Source organism: Talpa occidentalis, unplaced genomic scaffold (genome assembly GCF_014898055.3).
Source record: "Talpa occidentalis isolate TD23 unplaced genomic scaffold, MPIMG_talOcc4v2.1 talOcc4.8, whole genome shotgun sequence".
NCBI lineage: Eukaryota > Metazoa > Chordata > Mammalia > Eulipotyphla > Talpidae > Talpa > Talpa occidentalis.
Window position 1 is genome coordinate 66,915,229 of NW_023605194.1, and position 22,561 is coordinate 66,937,789.

The window sequence follows — 22,561 nt, forward strand, 5'->3', positions numbered from 1 at the left end:
ATGGGGTTGCTACTTCTGGGGGAGGAACTACCAGTTACAGTCATGCCCTTGGGCAGCAGAGAGATGGGTCCCCATGCCCCATCCCCTGCTGTCCCTCTGCTCTGCAGGGCTGTTTTTAGGGATAAGGTTATCTAGACCGTCCAGTCCAAAGCAAATGCCAGAGACTAATCATCCTTTTCCATGGTGGCATTATTTCTCCCTTCCCAAACATCCTGTACTAGCATGGGAATTGCCTCCAAATAGTAAGTTCAAAAAACTTTCCTTCTCTGTGGCACTCAGTATCCCTGTGGGGCAGGAATCAGAAGGGAAAGCTCAGCAGGAGGTAAGGCTGGGGCAGATTTCAGTAATGTAATGCCTCCTCCCAGGGTGACACTGTCCTTTGGTGAGTTGAGTGACACACTTGGGAGGTAGTGTTTGGGGATTTTCTCACAGTGGCCTGAAAAGCCAGAGGAGGCCACTGCAGCAGGGATGTTTCTCCCAAGAAATAGAAGTTGGGTGAGACCTGGAGATTGGGCCAGCTTTGAACCAGAAAGGTACAGGAACTTCATGCTTTACTCAAACAGGGAGGAAAGTACAGTGACATGACAGACCTGCCACTCAACCTTGTTTCTTGCCCAACGACCCTTCTGAAATGACCTGAGAGACCCTGGCAATTCTAAAGGCCATACCAGATATAACTCCACCTTAGAGTTCCCAGTCCACCAGCAAACACTGTGCTTTTAAACCAGAATTCCTTACTGGTATTACTTGTTAGTATTGAAGCAGCTCTGGGTCTGCCTCATTCTAGGTTAGGTGTGGGCCAGCATTTCCCACCTGCAGCTTCTTTACCTACCTGCCAAATGGGTTGATAGGTGTGTCCCAGGGATCACTAGCACAATGCCAAAAATCCATCTGAGTTGGCCAGCCACTGCAGCAAGCACACACCACACACAAGGTGCAATTCAGAGTAATGCACAAATATAACTCTGCGGAGTTTCCCCCACACCAAGCAATTCTTCAGTACCAGCTATGTATCCTACAGTGTAACTCAATTCTGAACTATGTACCTGGAATGAGCATCATATCCTACTGGGTAAGTGTTGAATCTCATGAGACTGTCCCTACACAGCTGCCAGTTTTAAGTTGTTACTTGTGCTTCTGACCAATCAGTTATAGATTGGAGGTTTAGTGACCCCTTCTTCAGTCCAATTAGTTGCTAGAGAGGCTCATGGAACCTAGAGAAGCATTTTGTTCACCAGATTACCAGTTTATTATAAAAGGATATAACTGAGGAAACACCAACTGGAAGAGACACATAGGGCAAGGTATGGGAAAAGGGCATGGAGCTTCCATGCCCTCTCCAGGCTTGCCACTCTCCCCAAATCTCCATGTGTTCACCAACTGTGATTATCTCTGAACTTGTCCTTTTAGGATTTTTATGAGGGCCTCGTTACTTAGGCACAATTGAGTCATTGGCCTTTGGCTGTTGAACTTCAAGCCTCTCACCCCTCCCTGGAGTCCTGGCGGTGGGACTGAAAGTTTTAATCCTCCAATCAGATGGTTAGTTTTCCTGATAACCAGTCCCCATCCTTATTAGGTGCTTTCCAAAAGTCACCTAGCCAACATAACAAAAGACACCTTTGTCTCTTTCATCACTTAGGAAATTCCAAGAGTTTAGGAGCTCCGTGCTAGAAACAGAATGAAGACCAAATACATTTCTTATTAAAATCATAGTACCACAGACTCTCACCCTTCGGCTCAGCCACTGTCAAGAAGAGGGCACTGTGGTAAGCCTCAGAGCTAGGGAGAGGGTGAGTCAGGATCTGACCAGCAGCTGCTGCAGTCAGGACTTTTGGCCAGTTGCTTTTTGCCCCTCATTTGTCTGCAAGACTGGTCATCCCTGTAGCAGCAAAGAGTGAGACAGTGTTTGATGAATGAAAGAATGAAAATTACTACCCACAAACATCCACTTCATGAAATAGACTGTTATAACTTCAGTAGACAAGGGAGATTAATAGTGCTGGAATAGACAGGAAACATCCCCCTAACCTTCTGGGCTCTTCTTGGGGTCGTCAAACAATCAAATTAACCTGAGACAGATTAGTAGGAGAATCTACATAGATGAAGATTTTCAAGTCAATGGGGTAAAATTGAAGGAGGGAGGGGTTGACATGATGTGGAGAAGGTGGCATATGACAAAGATATTTGCCCTGACATATAGATTTTTTCCAACAGAAAGTTTATTTCTGGTAAAAAATCCTAATTCTGGGTAATAGTCCCAATTTTCATTCTTCTAGGTAGTTAAGGGAATGGTAAAAGATTCTTATGAGACCACTTGAAATAATCCACGTGCCAAAGTGACACATCTTGAGAAGAACTATCTAAAGATCTTGGGGAAGCCTATCCTTTCCACCCTTCAGTAAAAAAGCGGTCAGTATGCACTCAAGAGCCATAGTAAGATGAATAGAAACAAGTGCTTGAGTCAATATGACCAATTACAACCGTCACATCAGAATTGGAGGTCCAAATGAAGACATGAGATATTTACAAACAGTTTACAGGTGCAAAAGGGCAAAAACATGTGTCTCCTCCAATGTGTGTCTATCTATTTCTTATCACTGTCATAGCACATTACCATAAACCCATTGATTTCAAGCAACAAGGAGAGATCATGTTACAGTTCTATAGATCAACAGTCCAGGTACAATGTGGTACAGCTGATTCACAGCTTCAGGTTTCACAAGGCTGAAATCAAGGTGTTGGCAGAGCTAAATTCTTTTCTGGAAGCTCTGGGGATGAATCCACTTCCACACTTACTTAGGTTGTTGGCAAAATTCAGTTCTTTGCAATTGTAAGAATAAGGTCTGCTTCCTTGTTGGCAGTCAACAATGACAGTGGCAGCTATAGTCCTCATGCTTCAGGACTCTGACACTCATCTCCCCCACAATTATGTCTGACTCTTCTGTCTTCTGCTGCTGTTTCTATGGGCTCATGTGATTCCACTGTGCTCACCCAGGTTATCCAGTATAAGCTCCTTATCTAAGGACAGCTGATGATACTCTTATTGTATTTGCAAAGGTCCTTCACAGCAGTATGAAAGTACTATTTGCTTGAACAAATGGGGCAAGAGGGTAGGAATCTTAGGGAATCCCTCTTAGAGTTCTGTCTACCATTTAGGTTTTGGGAAATTAAACCCAAAGATCACCAAAAAAAGGGTGAAAAAACAATGCAGAGAGAACAGCCAACAGTAAATTTTTTCTTGTCCACTCAAAAGGGAAACCAAGCTCTGGGCTCAAAGGTAGCCTAAATCTTTAGCAGCAATGGGAAAGGGCAGGGTTTTCAGAAAGGATCAGTGATGGAATTGTGCAGACAGGGCATGGTTGAAACTTCCATGATCACACACAAAAACCAAACAAAGAACTAAAAAGCCTTTGTATAGCAAAAGAAACCACCACAGAAACAAGAGATAAAACACTTAATGTGAGAAGATATTTGCAACTCATACATCCAACAAGGGATTAATATCACACAACTCAATAATAATAACAATAAAACAATTCTATCAAAAAATGGGCAGAGGATCTTAATAGACACTTTTCCAAAGCAGACATACAGATGGTCAACAGGGACATGAAAAGATGTTCATCTCTTATTATTTGTGAAATGCAAATCAAAACCACAATGAGATATTCTTTCACATATGTCAGCATTACGAATATCAAAAAGACCAAAAACAGCAAGTGTTGGAGAAGGTGTGGAGAAAAGGGAATCCTTGAATTCTGTTCGTGGGAATTGGTATAGCCTCTGGAAAAGTATGGGCAGTTTTCTAAAAGTAAAAATAGAACTACCATATAATCCAGCAATTCCACTTTCAGGTATCTATCTGAACAACATGAAAACACCAATTCACAAAGATACCTGTATCCCTATGTTTATTTCAGCATTATTAACAGTAGTTAAGTTATGGAAACAACATAAGTGCCCATCTAATGGATGAGTAGATAAAGAAGATATGGTGTACACACACACACACACACACACACACACACACACACATGAATACTACTTAGCTATGAAAAAGATGAAATCTTGCCATTTGTGACAACATGCACGGGACTTGAGGGGACTATGCTTAGTGAAGTAAATCATTTGCAGAGTGACAGAATATGATTTCTCTCATATGTGGAATACAAAGAAACAAATTAATTGAACAAACAAAAGCAAAAGAAAACCTTTATATTCTGACAATAGAATGGTGGTTACTAGAGAGGTGGGATGGGGGAAGTGGAGGGATTTTATTGGATGGTGGTGGATGGAAATCAGACCTTTGTGGCTGGTATGATGTGGTATATTTACATTTGTTGAAGGGTGAAGTTGTACTCCTGAAACTTATACAGTGTTGCAAACCCACATTAACTCAATAAAAAAGTAAACAAAGAATTAAGAGCCCCACCTTAGCAATAGCCCTCAGAGAAACATGTTCCCAGGGGCTGCCTTCTGACAGTTGAGGCAGAGAATAAAATCCAAAGTGAAGAGAAATGAAGGAGTTCATGAAAATAATGAGCAAAAAAGATGTTCTCAGATCCTAGTTTTTTAGTGTTCACTGAATCATGGTTTTTGTTTCTTATTTTAATTTTTTAAATTTCAAAAATCTGTTTTGGTGAACTATGTTCTTGGGAAATTAGCAAAGAAAATGGAAGTAAAACATTTTAATTTTAACAATTGCACACTTGTTTTTTAAACTATAACTCTTTTAAAGAGTATCCCTAGTACATGCTAGGATAAACATTCTATAAAACATTGTATGTAAACATGCCCAAGGTCATGGAAAATACATGACAGAAATATATTATGACTTCAGTATTATTTTAGGTGATTCTGTATGCTATTAGCTACAATAGTACCAATAAGTCACTAGAAAAAGTGTTATATATGAGTGATACATTATACACTCTGCATGTGGTTTACAATACTAATTTAAGGACAAATACAATCCAATGACTAAACTATCTCATCTCAGTAGATGCTTTCTCTACCTACTTTCTTCAATAAAAGTTTATTTTCCAAAACCTCCCCTTATTTATAATTTAGGAGATCCCATAATTTTCTAATGCTTAGTTATTTGAAGTCTAGACAGTTCAATATCAGCATCTTCCATGCACTCATTTGCCATCTGCACATTTTCTTTGGTGAAGAATCTTTTCTGCATATAATTTTTATTATAAGATTTGTTGAGTTCTTTATCTCTTCTGAATAGAAGTTTTTTGTTTTTTTTTTGATCTGATAAGTGTTTTGATTTCTCCCAGACTGTGGCTTGCCTTTCACTTTCTTAATGGGGGCTTTAAGAAAATTAACTCTTTCAGGGTCACTGAGTTAGAGTTTACATACAGTAACATTCACTCCTTTTAGGTATAGAATTCTATTAAATCTACCACCACAATTAAGATATAAACTATTCCCATCACACTCCCCTGTCTGCCCAAACCTCACCCCCAAGTCTGTTCTGGTCAGTCTCTTTGGTTAATCCTTCCACTTGCCCCTAACATCTGGCAACCTCTGATATCAGTATCAGAGTTTTGAAGTTCAAGAGTTTTAATATTTAATGAAATCCAACTGATATCTTTTTTCTATTGTATTTCCTGCTTTTGCTGAAAATGCTAAACATCATTGCCAAATACAAGGTCACAAAGATTTTACTCCTAGAGATTACATAGGTTTAACTCTTACTTGTAGGTCTATGGCCCACTTTGAATTAATTTTTGACTATGGTTTGTAGCAAGGGATCAAGGCTTATTTATTTTAAGTGGGTGCCTAATTAGTTGTTTCAGCTCCATTTGTTGCAGAGATAATCCTTTTCTTGGCACTTTCACTGAAACCCAATTGACCACCTATATGTGGGTCTCTTTCTGGATCTATTCATTTTTCTATTTGTCTAGATCACTGAAACTTTATACTGAGTCTTAAAGTCAGGTAGTCTAAGTCCTGCTGACTAGTTGATTTTGACTTTTGCGAGGAAAGTATGGATGTTGGCTTTCTTTCATTAGTTTACGAAAGTTCTTCCAGAGGCCCTGTGCATTGTACTCTGATATAGGGAATTGGGCTCTAGCTCAACCTCTTTCTCTCCCATTTCCAGTGAGCTCCGCCATCAATGGTACTGGCTGTTTTCATCCAGAGGCCCTGCTCTAGAGAGACCTAGTGGATAAGTTTCTGGCATTAGAGAGCTTTAACAATGATAGGCGTGCCTGCCACAGCCCCATTCCAGAGGTCATTCTTGAGTTCCCTAGCCTTCAACGTGTCCTCAGAAATACCAAATTCTGGTCAGGTTACAGCAACAGGGTTAGAGTATTACAGCTCCTAGGTCACAGCAGAAGTATTTCAGCTCTTATGTTTAGCAGTAGTATTACAACTCTTGCTTGATATCTCTCGCTTGCAGCTCAAATACTTCCCCAGCTTCAGGATTGCAGTCCTGGGAATACAGACTCAAGAAGCACTTGAGCTGAATGCCCCAGGGAACTCTGTGGGGAGCAGTTCCCACAGCTGGGCCTTGCCGGGGAGGAGGATGTTAGGTCTGTTGCATACAAATGAGGTTTTCAGTCAGTGCAACTCTGACTGGTAGTTCGTCAAGCAGCATCTCCTTTGCCAGTGTGGTTTCATTTCTTCTCAGCTGTGGATGTGCTCATGCCTAAACCTGCCCTGCTGCCTAGACTTGCTTGGAACTGGCCCTGGACAGCCTGCCAGCTCTGGTTATTACCCAGACTTAGGACGGCTCCATGTTTATGTTTCTTATCTTATTTATTAAAAGTTAGGTACACACGGGCTTCCCCGGTGGCGCAGCGGTTGAGCGCTGGGTTGCGAAGCTGCCCGCGGCCTCTGCGGCGCCGGTTTGATCCCCGGCTGCTCCCCGGCCACCGGAGGAGGGTCCCGTATGGCGCGCAGACCTCTCCTGCCGCCCGCTGCTCCCCTCAGCAGTGTACTTCGGTCCTTCTGCCTGCTCTGCTCCCCGCTCTGGCTCTGGTGAATTCTCTCACCCTCCCGCGCTTCTGACTGTACCCAGTGCTTGTATAAACAAACAAACAAATAAATAAATAAAACATGCCTCTATTTAAAAAAAAAAAAAACATTTAAAAAAAAGTTAGGTACACGGACAGGCTGTCAAATCGGCACAGTGCTAGACCTATGGTAGACCTCTTAGAGCCACACTGTGCTGGCTTTGGTAACAGCAAAATACCCTTCCTAGTTCTGTACCCAGAAGGCTACTAAGGAAGGTTCCACACTTCTTCCAGCCCCAAGTCTCCTAGTGTCTAGTTATGCACAACTGAGGGTGGGGAGGGGGTAGTTCTGTTTTTGTTGACCTTCAATAAGCTGTCAGGGATGTCAGGGATTCTCCTTACTCTGTGAGACACTATTCTCTGTGCGACACTAACTCTGTGCCTTAACTTGTAAATTCCTAGGCAACAGGAAAAGGCCCCTTAAACATCCTATTACACACAGCTCCAGTAAAAACAGTAATAACAACACCTGCAAGCTCATATGGTGCTTGCCAGGCACTATTCTCATCACGTTAACTTACTTGACCTTCATAACAACCCAGCCCAGTGAAGTAGATCACTAATCCCGTTTCCAGCCAAGGAAACTGAGGCACAGAAGAAGCACTGCCCATGTTCACAGGGCTAGTGGCCCACAGAGCTTCAATCCACACTCCCAGTGTGGCTGAAGTCCACAGTGCCTCGGACATAAGTGCGGCCGAGGAACGCTGTACCCACAAAGCCATCGTTTCAGGTGCGTGTTTGGTTGAAACAGTGAATAAGGGCGTCAATGGGAGGGGATAAGAAGGTATATAAATCTCAGCTAGTCATCTCCACTCTAACTGCCGCACACACCATTTTAAGGTGTGTGTGTGTGTGTTGGGTGGCGGGTCCACGCGGATCTGGATGGCTCTGCATGTGGCCCGCTCTCTCTTTGGCAGCCCTGCTCACCTGCGGCCCCTAGCCTGCTCAGCTCCTCCGCCAGAAGGGCCACCAGCCCCACAGCCCTTTGAGGGGCTGGGCTCCCATCGAGGTGGGACCATAGCAGCCCTCGAGGGCACAGAGACCAGGCCCGGGCTGGGGGAGGGCTGATCCGTCACCGAAGGAAGCTGGTTTCCTGCTTCCTCAGGGGTTGGGTCTCACAGGGCTCCCCTAACACCAACATTTCCCGGAACAGGGACTCCGTGGCAGATGAAGTCGGACGTGCCAGGCCTCGACTCCACAGCCACAAGCCTGGGGGTTCGCGCGGCGGAGCCTGCGCATGCGCACGGAGCCGCGGGAGGCGGCGTGGCTGCGGCTCGGGCGGGCGGAGCAGCCGGCGGGCTCAACCTCCCGCGGGACCCCGGGGACCTCAACAGTAACCCGCCCCCCAACTTCTCCTGATTGACCGCGGAAAGGAGACAGCAGTTCCAGCCCTTTCAGTGTGGAAGGATCCCAGCACTCAGTGCCGCGGAGCGGAGGCTGCCCTTGGGCCGGCCTGCGTCCACACCAGTGGGCGCGCACCCGCCGAGGTCATCTGCACTGAGGAGCTTTCACTGTTGGTGAAAAGATTTCTAATTGCATGGTCTGAGTCCCAGCTCGGCCCGACAGCGTGGCTTTGAGCCAAGCACGTCAGATTCCTGGAGCTCTTTATTCCCATTGTTAAAAGGAGGAGGGTGAGCAACTATTTAACACTCCAAGCCATAAAATCGAAGGACACGGGATGGCCGCTTGACTGACTTTGTGTGCGCACGTGCAGTGGGTGCTGCAGCCTGTGCCTGGCCTGGCTTACCCGCAAGGGTCTCGTGAGGGCATGGATTGCCCAGACCTTACGCTGAAATGCGTAGTGTCACAAGCACTGGAGGACAGAGTGGAGGTCAGGTGAGAGTTCTGCCTGGGAGTAGGGGCAGGCAGCGCAGGCTTCACTGAGGGGGTGACCTCCGAAGGCTCTTGAGATGGTAGTGGGGTGCATGTGGCAGAAGGCGTGCCTGAAATTCTGCACCGGCAGTGGATGTGTCTGGAGAGTTCTGGGAATGGCTGCCAGAACAGAGTTGGGGAAGCAATAGGTGAGAGGCGGTGGGGTAAGGCTTGGAGGGGAGCAAAGGGGAGGGGAGAGCAAGAGTGTGGAGGACCTTGAAAGCCTCTGCAGGCGGTGAAAATTTGCAGAGGATCTTTAGGGTGGAACTAACGTCAGATATGTGTTCCAGTAAAGTAACTCTGGCAGGAACCAGACAGGAACTGTAATTGTACAAGGGGATGTTGGAGGAAGGAAGTTAATCTCATAGTCCCCCGAGTAATGAGGGCCTGAGCATGGGAGTGCAGTGGAGGTGGAGATGGAAGTGGGGTTTCAAAGAGATTTTGGAGATAGTAATTGACAAGCTTCACTGACTCCCCATTACTGTCTAGTCCAGGATGAGTCCTAAGTCTGTATAAAAGGGGAGTCAGGGGGATGGAGTCATTAAGACTGTTGAGTTTCTATCAAGTGCAGACTTTGTCCTAGGCACTAAGCCACAACTGAAGCTAAAGTAGATAGAGTATTTGCCCTCAAGGGGTTTGTGGTTGAATAGAAGAGAGAACACATAACTAGAAGATTATATCTTTATTTGTGTGGTATAGAGAGTAACAGATGTTCTACATATGCCAGAGGTTGGGGTGGGGGCTTCCTGGAGGAGGGAGGTCATGCCTCAGAGAGACAGGAGTTCCCAGGCAGCATGGGTATCCAGGGCACTGATGGTGCATGAGTGGGAAGGCCAGGCCTGTTTGTGAGTGCACTGGAAGCAAATGCTGTGGTGTACACTCCAGTTTATAGAACTTGACGCTGGAGTGTGAAATGGTAGCTGGAATTTTGGTTTTGTTCTATAGGGGTTAGAGAACCATCACAGGACCCTACTTACAGATTTGGCTAGGGATAATTTACCTTGGGTGTGGAAAGGGGAGGCACTTGTAACAGGAAGTGCTAGTAAGTGAAAAGGGGGCTGAACCTGGGTAGTGGTGGCAGGAGCTGGGCTGTCATGGGGAGTGTAGGAAGACTGGTGTGGAGGCAATGGGGAGAGTGAGAGACAAGAGGAAGTGGGCCCTGGGGACCTCCCAGTGGAGATACCTAATTGCACAAGGGGATGTTGGAGGATGTTGGCTGTTCTCTTAATGTTGGTGAGCTTGTCTGTTCACGTGCAAAACAGGGATGGAAGTACCTGCCTAGTAATGTTGGGGCTGTTGACTCAATGGTATTTATTTAGCACCGTCCAGTGTGCTAGGTGCCTGATGACAGTGTGCTACATGCTGAGTTGCCACAGCATAAAATATGTATTAAATAGAGTGCCCAATTAGAGGTACAGATTTGGCTATCATCCACATTAAGCTCCCAGAAGAGAGGCAGCTGAGCATGAAAGAGGCAGTAAAGGAGACTCCCCCAAGTGTAGGCAAGACTGAGGCTCTCTGATGGCAGTTTATGGGCAGGTGTCTGAATGGCGTTGGCAGTAGTCTTGGTCTAGACAATCTAAACTCTTCCCTGGTATCATTATTATCAAATCACTATCAAATCATCATTATCATTATTAGATCATCTCTGTCCTGTGAGTTTAGCCACAGGAATCTAAGATCCTTGGAGTCTTCTGGGAGGAGCCCAGACTGGTGGAGTTATGCCAGCAGCCTCCCTTCTCTCAACTGCTTCTGTATTTGCTAGGTGCATAAGAATGACTTTTATTACTTCTTATCAGCACTCTTCTGAGTATGTTAATTGTTATTCTCTTTTGTAGTCCAGAAAATTAAGGCACAATGAGATTAGGTCCCTTGCCAGAGGTGAGGGAGTTTTATCTGAAGGAGTTTTTCTTTTCTATCTGATTAGTGTCCCAGAAGCATTTCATAACTCCAGTAAGATCATGTAAATACCAAATTAGTATTTTTTAAAATGAAATAACTAATCATTAAGTTAATTTACAGCCAAACTTGGGGAGCTTTTATTCTTTTTTTTTATATAAAGAGCTATTTTATTTATTTATGCATGTAAGAACTGGGGGGGGGGTAGGCCAGTGGTGTGTGGGGGAGGGCGGTGAGAGGAGTCACCAAAGACAGAGTGGGGAGATCTACTGAAATGCACTGCTGAGGGGAGCAGCAGGTAAGGCAGGAGAAATCTGCTTGGCCAAGTGAGTTAGGTCCGGGGGGGGGGGGGGGGGGGGGGGGGGGTGGGGGTAAGGGGAGGATGAACCCAGGCCACAGTGGCTGGCCATAGCAATAGCTGATAGCCTTGATAGCGCTGAGACTTAACCCCTGCTCCGCCAGGGAGGCCCTGGGGAGCTTTTATTCTTAGTTTTAAACCAAAATAAAAATATTCCAAGGCTAATAAAAATAGTTCATATTTACTGTGTCATAAACACAGTACTTCATACGTATTTTTTCATTTATTCTTCGCAACATCTTATGAGCTTGTTGTAACAATCACTGTTTTTACTGACAGTAAGGTTTGAGTAAGTGTGTGGTGAGTATAGAGTGAGGAGGGTGAGAAGGAGTGAGCTGGGCCCAGAAGGAGGGAGGTGGGATGGGGAGAGGAGGGTGGGTTAAGGAGGAACAGGAGGGATGAGGTCAGGTGGGGTGAGGTTGGAGGGCGGCGGGGAGGAGTGATAGTGGTGAGGAAGTATGAGGGGGCTGGAAGTCAGAAGGAGGAGGAATAGGATGAGTGAGGAGAGTGAGACTGGAGTGATCGGGGTGGGGAAGGGTGAGGTGGGGTGAGGAGGAGTAACTGGTCAAGGTTTTTTGTTCCCTGAAAGGTAGAGCCATTGAACTCAGGTTGGGCTGTGAAGAACCTCTCCATCCTGAGGCATGCTGCCCCTTATTGCCTTTGTCTTGAGTAACTCAGTAACTTTAATTATTATCCTTAATAGTTGATGTCATCTTTGCAGGCCTTCTCTTGTCCTTTTTTGTCACTTAAGCTAAATGAGGAGGGGCTTTTTTCCTTGATTTAGCCAAAGTTGGGATTGCTGAGGGTTTGCCCAAAGTGTGCAGCTGGGTTGGCCTAAGAGAGGCGTTAAGTAGCATTGGGTCTGCCCAGGAGAGGCATAGTTGGTAATATGGCATCTCCAGGTGGCAGTGTGCTGCTGGGCTCAGTGGTATGTGAGTGAAAACTCATTGCTAGATAGGTGTATTCCAGGAGATAACTTTCCTAAATTTGGAAATTTTGAGAGGTTTTTTTTTTTTTTTTCTGAAAAATAAGATATAGTTACCCAAACACCTCAGAGTTTCTGTAACTGACTTATTAATTCATTTGCCTCCATTTCCCTCCTCACTGCTGGCTTGTCTCTGGGCTTCAAGACTCCCTGTATTATGGGTGGAGATGGAGCATGGTGGCTGCGTGGCTGGTGGGGAGTTCAGGGCACCCCTGGGAAGAGGGAACTGTGGGCCAAGGAGCCTGCAGGTAACTGGTTCAGGTGGTTCCAGGAGACAGAATGCATCACCCTGGGATGTCAGCAGGGCATGTGGCCGCACTCATCTGGCTGAAAGGTGGCTGGAAGTGGTCATGTGATGAATTGATAAGTGGATAAGGTGTTGGCACTAAAAAAATCACTGCCTCATTGAGCTTTTTATAAAACACCTTTCCTGTAGTTTTACTATTAAAAATCTTATTACATAAACCTATTTTTCCTTTAGACACTTCTGTGCTTTTGGCATATGAATTTTTGCCGGAGATGAAGATACAGATGTTTGCCATGAACCCCTGCTGCTTCCAAAGTGGTGGCTGCCAAAACAAGCAGCTGTGAAAATCATTTGTGATTGCGAAGGATAAGACACAGGTCTCCAAGTTGTGAGTTTGGGCCCCATGTGCAAGCATGCCTTGCTCTTTGGTCTCTGTGAGATTGGGCTTTCCTGTTTTTGTCATTCTCAGTGACTTCGTAGGCATGCTTTGTGTAGGGGAGAAAAATACCCATGAAGGAAGCTTCCCAGAGGATGACCAGGTGCACAGTTCAGCCAAGTAGGTGACTCGGTGGGACGCTTCTCTTTGTGTTTGTTCGGGAAGGGTGTGACAGTGCTCTGAAAGAAACTCGGCTCAAGGCCAAATAACTTTACCACCTGAGCTAGGAGCCACCATTCAGATGGGCCAGCTTTAGCCGCCTGAGAAATGGAGCATGTGGAGGCTCCCAAGGGGCACTCACATCTTACAGAGCCAGGCTGCCTTGGTGTTGTGCTCCAGGCACCCCTGTACCTCTGAAGAGATACACAGAGATCCCCCTTTATATGCATTTGTGCATGTGAAATTGTCTATATACATGTGGCTATTTTTGTGAGAAGAAGAAGAAGAAAAAAGCTGTGAGGGGTGGCAAGATAAATGGAAAGTTAATAGTTGTTGAAGCTGCATGGTGGACACTTGGGGGGTCCTCAGAATGTTCTCTATATTTTTTTGTTTACTTGAAAATTCCAAGCTGAAAGTGTTATAGGACAGGGAGAGGGGTAGCCCAAGCCCCGCAAACCTGCCTATTCTAAATGGGTTCTGCCATCCGCTGCATCAACACAAAACATATGAGACTTTAATGGGAAGGAACTTTAATAAAACTAGGAAACAATACAGGTAAGGCAAAGAGTCTAGTTTCTAAATGAAGCACCCAAAGTTACCCGTCCCCTCGTGGGTAAAAGTCCATCCATATGGGATTGGCCCAGAACAAGGCCCCAAAGCCTGCCACAAGTCTAAAGCATCTTCCTGTGGGGACCCACAGAAAAGGGTCAGAAACAACCAGACAAGCCCAGAAGGAAAAGAGCAAAATCAACATCAAGATAAAAGCTGCCATTGTCACCTCCCCATGGGTCTCACCCACGTTTGTGTCACCCAGTCCACAACCCAAAGACAAGTGCAGTTTCTTCACGTGTCTCTAGGCTCCATGTGCCTCCTCCAGGTCTCCTGGCTCCATCCTGCTTCCTTCCTTCCTCAGTCTCTTCTGCAGCTTCTCCTCTTCCTGCTCAGCTCCACCCTTCCTTGGGTGGGGCAGGGAACCTGGAACCTCCCCCTTTCCTGGGGACCACCCTGTTACAAAAGGTTTTGAAATATGTGTAGTATTTAAACACACGTGGGCATACATTCATCCAGGAGGCATATATGCTTACCACTTTGCTGTAAACACGTGCTAGGTGTTTGGCTGCTGTGATGATTCTCCTCCTTCGTGGCACTCAGAAATTGGGGGCTGGGGGACAGAAGTGAATTTAACATCACACAAATACCAAATTTTGAACAGAGAGGAATTCTTTGAAGAATAGTGAGAGGGTATTAGGAAAACCTGAGCACCAGCAACTGTTACAGGGGGTTTTAGAATAAGCTTCAAAGGAGGATTGAGGACTGAGCTGAGGTCTGAAACATGACTGGGGATTAACCAGATGCCACAGTGCAAAAGAGAAGGAGAAGAGTGTTCCAGAAGGCAGGGTCCCCTTGGAATCAACCACAGGATCTGCGGTCAGGGTAGATCTAGGATAGAGCCTAGAAGGAAAGGAGAGACTGACAGGTAGATTGTGCTGTGCCAAGCCTTGTAAGGAATTGCCCTTGGTCCTGGAAGCCATGGACAGCCACTGGATGCAGCAGGAATTGGCTTTGAATTCTTTGAATTCCTGTTCTCAAGCTGCTCTATAGAGGGTGAATGGGGCATGAGCAGGAGTTAACTTGCAGATAAGAGACCCAGACTGTGTGTGGTGGAGGTGAAGTGGGAACACGCTATGCTTGAGAGAGATGTAGGACTTGATGACATTTGGATATGGTTTAGGGAGAGGTAGGGTCAGTGTGGCGGTGGTGGTCTGTCATGTGCTGAGATGTGACACCAGGAGAGAGGGCCTAGTATGGTGGAGAAGTCCAGCCTTTACTCATACAGAGTCGGAGCGGGATGTAACAGGTTGTACAGGTTATATAGATTTGGAGTACAACAGGAATCTGGGCAGAGAAGGACTCCTGAGGGGTTCCTTTGGCATAGATGGTAGATGAGGATGACAGCAAGATTGCTGCTTAGGGACAGGCATGTGTGGCAGGAAAGTGATGTTGGCCAGCCTTGGCCAACTCCAGAGAGCATTCCAATTTGCCTTGGGATTTCCTTTTTAAAATTTAACAAGTTATTCTTGAGTATGTTAATCCTAAAAGTACATAAAGCTACATATCCTTTCAGACCCTTCCTGTACAGTTACTTTAAGTACAAATATATGTTTATACATGGTTTTGTATTTTACCTAAATAGGTCCATTCCCTCATCTTAGCTAGTTTGGTTTTAATTTTTTCCCTGATTTTTCTATAACATACAGTTATAATTAAAAGCCCATCTTCCAGTGGACGTCACTGTTAACATATTCCTTTGACTTTTTTTTCTATATCTGTGTAGTATCTTAGCATATTGATGCATCATTATTCATTATTCCTCTGTTGAAGGGCAATTAGGCTACCTACAAATTTCCTGGGTTTAATAATAGTGCTGCAATGACTGTCCAGAGAGTATGCGTTTATTTGTGTGCATTAGTGAGGATTTTCACGTGTTAGCACTGGGTCAAAGGTCTGCACATTTCAGAATTTAACAGATCTTGCCCAATTGCCCTGAGAAGGTCTCTTTCATCATACAGCAGCACTGGATTTAGCCTTCACTGCTTTAGTTTACATTTCATTGACTACTTGCAAATTTAAGCATCTTTTAAAATGTTTATTGCATTGGTTATAGACCTTTTTCATGAGAAAATTGTATCTCTCACTCATCTTTCTTTTGAGTTGCCTTCCTTTATCTTTATCAAGTTGTAACCATTCTTTTCATGATAAGGGTAGTACTTGTTATCAGCTTAAGCCTAAGGATGTGTCCAACTTTAAAAAACAGTCTGAGGGCCTCCCTGGTGGCATAAGGGGTTAAGCACCGCACTATAAAGCAATCTGCAGCCTCTGCAGCATGAGTTTGAACCCCGGCCAGCCAGGGAGAAACCCACATGGCGAGGCAGACCTCTCCTGTCTCACCTGCTGCTCCCCTCAGCAGTGTATTTCAGTCAATCTGCCTGTTCTGTTCCCCACTCCGTCTCTGGTGAATCCTCTCACCCCCCGCATCTCTGGCCTGTACCTCAGCTCTTGTATGCATAAATAAATAAATATTTACAAAAACAACAACAAAAAAACCAGTCTGAGACCTCCCCTTCTGTGTTTCCCCTATGGCAATCTTCATTGACTTTACTTACTCTCTGGAACATCTTGATGATTCTGTTCTTGGCCCCTTAAGTTTGGGACACACTATAGAGCATCCCCTGCAGTGTTGCCATGGGGTGAGGTGACCTGCCAGGGGCTTGCTAGAGGACAGAACCCTCATCTTGGCTGCAGTGACAGCTTTGGATTATGTGATGATGGGTGTGGATTCCAGCAGGTCTCCTGGGTTCAACTGCACCTGGAGTGTCACTGGAGAGAAGCACCTCAGGACACCTCTGCATTGCTATTGTGAGCCTGGCCTCTGCCTGCACCATTAGTTCATTTTCCCAGGCAACAGTGAAAGAAGAGTGACTTTACTATGTTCCAAAGATGTCTGGTTTGAAAACACGGAATACAATTTTCAGGAATGTGGGATCTTCCAGTCCTTAGTGATGTAGAACCCAGGGACTGGGGTGATTCATTCATATGGGATGCAGGTTGTGATGTAATGATTTCAGGAAGATGTGAGTCATTGCTAGAAGATTCTTGGTGTGGCATGCTATGCTTGTTGGTTCTACAGTGGGGAGACCAACCAGGAAAGGGAGTGATTTTCCTGATTATATTCTCTCTGAGTTTTCTTGGTGCTGTGTGTGTGTAGGGGGGCAGGGGAGAGGGACAGGGGATGTCTAGGGCTTGCATCACCACCAGAATCCTGATGAGCTGACTCCTGACCCAGTGATCCACCAAGTAACCGACAGTCCTGGCTGGAGCCCCTCCTCCCCAGGTCCGTGGCCCCTGGGGTTGTCCAGGTCACCTGCCCTTGAGCGCAGTGCCCTCCATTCTTGTGCTGACATCTCCCTTCTTTCCTCTGTAGCCAGTTCTCAGGATGCTTATGGACAGCTCTAGCTCATGCCTCTTCAGACTGTCAGCCTCTCCTGTCACTTCTCCTTTCTCCGTTTGTTTTGTTTGCTTTGTAACATTTTATTGAGGTAAAATTCACATACCGTACACTCCACCCATCTAAAATAAACAATTCACTGTTTTTTAGTGTATTCACAGAATTGTGAAACTGTCACCATGATCAATTTTAGAACATGTTCATCACCCCAACAGCAACACCGTAGCCATTAAGCAACTACCCCCGTTTCTTCCCACTGCCCCCAACCCCTGGCAATTTCTGTTTCTATTGATTTGCCTTTTCTGAACATTTTATATCAGTGGAATAAGACCATTTGAGTCCTCTAACTTTTAAAGTTGCGAGCAGAGTCCAGGCTGCTGAACATCCAAACCATGAACCCTGGACATGGTGGCAGCTAAATTATTACTGCCTGGGCGGGATGTGTGAGCTGGGATTTCCCAGAACTGAGTCCCAAGATTCGAGCATCTGGGGCAGGTCTGGTGAGTCACAGCCACCCCAGGAGATGGGAACTGGGTGGGGAACAGGGATGGGAATTCATGGGAACTCTGTAATCTAGAAACCCAGAACTTAAGCTGTCTTTTCTGTGTGTGTCCTGAACCCTGTACACACCTCTTCTTTGATGTTATATATGGCCAAAAATTTATTCTGCTGGAAATTTTACCAGTTAGACTTTGGATACTTAAATATCTTCTTAAATTTCTCTGGAGATTTTGACATTATTTTTTATCTATTCACATCTTAATTCAGATACCTTCCTCTCAACACCTTCAATAAATCCATTAACCTGTCTGAAAGTCCCTAATCACTGAGTTTTGGTAGTATGTAGTAAGAACTGTAATTCTTTCTCAGATGGTATGTTAGAGAACCATTATGGGAAATACAAGCAAAGTCAGACATATTTTTGTCAATTGTGTTCAGGATAAGACATGACTAACTGATCACTTTGTTCTGAACTCTGCTGTGGCCCCTGGTCACTCAGTACACAGAGGCCCCATGATGGCCATGGCCTACATGACATGCTGCTATTTCACCCCCACTGGCTGCTTTGGTCCCTGCAGACCAGACACACTCCTGACTCAGGGACTTTCCACAGGCTATTCCTTTTATCTAGAATGGACTCTGTCCCCGTTCACTGCCCCGAAGTCTGCTCAGAAGTTGCTTTCTTGGTTCTTTAATATAGGGCCTTGTGGTTAGTAGTCACCTGGTAAGCATCACCTGGGAGATGGAGTGAATGACTAACAGGAATATGGAAAGTCAGGGCCCTCGTGGAGAGTTGCTGGACCCATTGGGCCTCAGGTTTCTGCTGCCAAAAATTCTAAGACTGCTCAAGTTTGGGAGTAGGGGGATCCCGGACACAGTTTCCATGTGAATGTATGCAGTTTCCCTAGAACAAACAATCCTCAGATACTAGCAAACTATCCAAGCTCAACTCAATTCCGACATTGTTTACTCCAAGATAGCCTCAGATCCATAGGTAAAGGATTCAGTCTTCCAAGACTGCACCCCACTTCAGATGCCAGTTGTAAGTCCAGGATGCCACCTATGCTTCTGATAACTGGTTATGATTGGAGGTTCCCACTCTACCCTCCACAGACTTCAGGTGCCAGTTGCAAGTGCAGATTGTTACCTCTATTTCTGACCAACTGGCTACAAGACAGAGGTTCCCACAACCCCCTCCCTCCTCAGGTTTGATTTGCTAGAGAAATTCACAGAATTCAGGGAATCTAGATTAGTGATTTAGTACAAAAGAATATAACTCAGGAAAAGCCAGCTGGAAGAGATGTATAAGGCAAGGTGAGGGTAAAGGGCACACCACTACCCCAGCATCTCCACTTGTTCAGCAACTGAGATACTGCAAAGCCAAACCCAAGGTACTGCAAAACTCTTGGGTTATTGTGGAGGCTTCATTACATACCCATGCTTTATAAAATCATTGACCACTGGCAATTAAACTATCTCTAGCCTCTCTCTTCCAAAGAGGCCTCAGGGTAGAAATATAAGTTTCAACCTTCTATCACATGGCTGGCTCTCTGGGCTGCCATCCTTAGGTGACTCCAAAGTCATCTCATTTACTTAGCACAGCACCTTTTTCGTTCTCAACCCTTGGGAAATTCTGAGGTATTTGGCAACTGTGAAATGTGACCTGTGAATGAAGACCAAATATATATGAAAAACATATATTTTAGTCATCTGAATGACCATGTTTGTATTTTTTTCTTCTAAGTCACAATGTCAGAGGAGAAAAGGGACCCTGAGAATTGGCCTTTGCCTCCTGAAACTCTTGGGGGTTGTAAGCCCTGAGCAGGGGCTGGGATCAAGCATCCTCCCTGCTGAGCCCAGCTCTGTGCCTTGAGGACAGTCCATGCTGCCACCTTCCCTGGCCAGTCAACTGTTACATGTTGGCTGTCAGGCTGTAGAGAAGGCCCAACTTGGGTTCTTCCTGCCCTCTGGTGGATCCCCAAGTCTCCAGTTGAGTGGGGTCCCTCTTTGTCCTGGTAAAGTAGCAAACTACAGTTGGACGTGGTTCTTCAGGCCTGTGTGAAGAGGGTGTACACATTTCCTGGATGCCAGTACAGTCTTTCCAGGTCCTGCGAGGCCTCCCACCCAGCCCAGCCAACTTGCAGCCTCATGGAGCCTCAAGTCCTACAGCTGGTCCTCACTAGGCTCTGCTCCTCTGCCCACACTTCCTGCCTCCACTTCCCCCTCCCCCCCCCACAAGACACCTGCTCCCTGTTGGTGATGGAAGAAAGCCAGTCATTTCCCAGGACACACTGAATGAACAAAATGAATGCATTTATAAGACTTTCTCTGGCTTGGTTCAGCTAGAGTAGGGTTTAATCATCTCTGCTAAAATGATCACTTTTTAAAAGAGCATTTGAATGCTTAGAAAACACCAAGGAGAAAAAAGGGGGAATGAATATTTTTTTAAAGCATTGTTATTATAGAAAAGTGCATTTATGTGCACAAATAAGATAGTAGGTGATATCATCCTCATGACTTATGTCCAGTTCTAGCAGGTACCAAATCTTAGCCATCTTGTTTCATCCAGCCCACTGCCTCCCCCCTGGATTAATTAGAAATGAAGCCCAGATACCATATCATACCATCCACAAATATTTCAGTCTGTATCCAAAACTAGGTTTCTAGAAGGAAAGAGTGAGGGAGAGATAAACTGCTAGTGTGTGCTTTCTGTGGCCAGAGCAGGGTGTGCTCTGCATCCTGTCAGTCACCAGCCAAGCAGATGTGTGTGCTGTTTGCAGGACATCCAAGAGAGGCGAGCCTGACTCTGGCAGCTGCTCAGGTGTCACCATGGTCATTTCCTTCCTGTGCTGGTCAGGGACACCATTGCCAGCTTGCAAACTCTGAAGTATTTTCCCTTTTCCCACTTCCTGTCACTGTTTTGAAACTCAAAGGAAGAGAGGTACTCTGACCTGATAACTTTTCATTTACTCTCAAAGGCAGTACCACAGATTTGCAGGCAAGTGTGATCTAAGATCATTCATATTCATCATTTGAAGAACACTAACATTGCAGCTTTCAGGAAGAAATTGAGATTTTCTTTGAGGTTATGTGCAAACTGTTTTCTCCTACATTGCTGAATATTTAAAGGTCTTCCATGGATTATCACATGAATGATGGAGAGAAATGTAAATCTTACATTACTATACCTTTAATCACTTGAATAGAATGTCAAACCTAGTTAAAAATTGTGGTGCTGAATGGAAGGAAGAATGCTCTACATCACCAGTTGTCAAGGAAATGCAAGTCACAAAAACAAGGCTATCATCCAACACCTATCAGGATGGTCACTTTTTAAAAGCGCTTTTAGGTGCTTCAGAAACACCAAAGAGGAAAAAAAGGAGAAGGGAAGGGATGACTGTTATCAACACAGAAATAACCTGTTCATAAAAGTATGGTGAAATTGGAGCCCTTATACAGTGCTGGTGTGAATATAAACTGGTACAAGAGCTGTTGAAAACAATATGGCAGTTCCTCAAAAAGTATACGGGAATATCTATGCGTAATTCCTATGTCTGCTCCCAGTGATATGCCCAAGGAAATTGAAAGCATATACTCTTTTATACACATATGTTCATAAACACATTATTCACAATAGCCAAAAGATGGAAACAATCCATATTTCCTTTGACAGATGAGTAGGTAAATAAAATGTGGTATGCATACACACTAGAATATTACTTAGTCATATGCTCTGACACATGCTATAACATGGATGAACTTGAAGATATTCTTGATTATTGAAATAAGTCATACACAAAATGACAAATATTATATGATTCTGCTTATATGAGGTATCTAAAATAGCAAATTCATAGAGACATAAGAAGAATAAAGGCTACTAGGGGCTCAGAAGAATAGGGGGGAAGTGATTGTTTAATGAGGACAGTTTTAGTTTGGGATAATGAAAATTTCTGGAAATGAATGGTGGTGATGGTTACCCAACAAAGTAAATGTACATAATGCCTCTGACTTATACAGTTTAAAAAATTGGTTCAATGATAGATTTTTTTTTTAAAGATTTATTTTATTTATACAAGAACCAGGGTACAGTCAGAGGCGTGGGAGGGTGAGAGGACTCACCATAGACAGACCGGGGAACAGAACAGGCAGACTGATGAAATACACTGCTGAGGGGAGCAGCGGGCGCAACAGGAGAGGTCTGCAGCGCCATGTGGGACACTCGCCGGCCAGCCGGGATTGAACCGGTGCTGCAGAGGCTGCGGACATCTTCACAGCGTGGCGCTCAACCCACTGTGCCACCAGGGGAGGCCCAAGATTCTTCTTTTTATGTGTATTTTACCAAAATAAAAATGCAAAACAAGATAAGCAAATGGAATAAGATAGATCACACAAATATGACTAAATTGACTGTTAATATCTGACTAAGCAGGGCCTCCCTGGTGGTACAAGGGGTTAAAATGCAACCTATGAAGATGTCTGCAGCCTCTGCAGCACCAGTTCCATGCCCTGCCCGCCAGGGAGCAACCTACATGGCGCAGCAAACCTCTCCTGACTCGCCCACTATTCCCCTCAGCAGTGTACTTCGGTCAATCTGCCTGTTCTGTTCCCCAGTCTGTCTTTGGTGAATCCTCTCACCCCCTACACCTCTATATTATAATTAAAGCTGAAAGACTACATAAACCCTCAAGGTCAGCAACAAGACAAAAATGCGTGCTGTCACCATTTTTATTTAATAATTTAGTGGCAATCCTAGCCAGAGGAATAAGCAAAAGAAGGGGGACATGTAGTGGAAAGAAGTGAAATTGTCTTTATTCATAGACATATTCATCTTAGGTAATACATGATCATGATCATTTACAATGAAAATTCCAACAGCTCTTGCATGCATAAATAAATATATCTTTTTTTTTAATTGTTTTTTTTTTTTTAAGATTTATTTATTTATTTATTTTATTTATACAAGCACTGGGTACAGTCAGAAGCGCGGGAGGGTGAGAGAATTCACCAGGGCCAGAGCGGGGAGCAGAGCAGGCAGAGGGACCGAAGTACACTGCTGAGGGGAGCAGC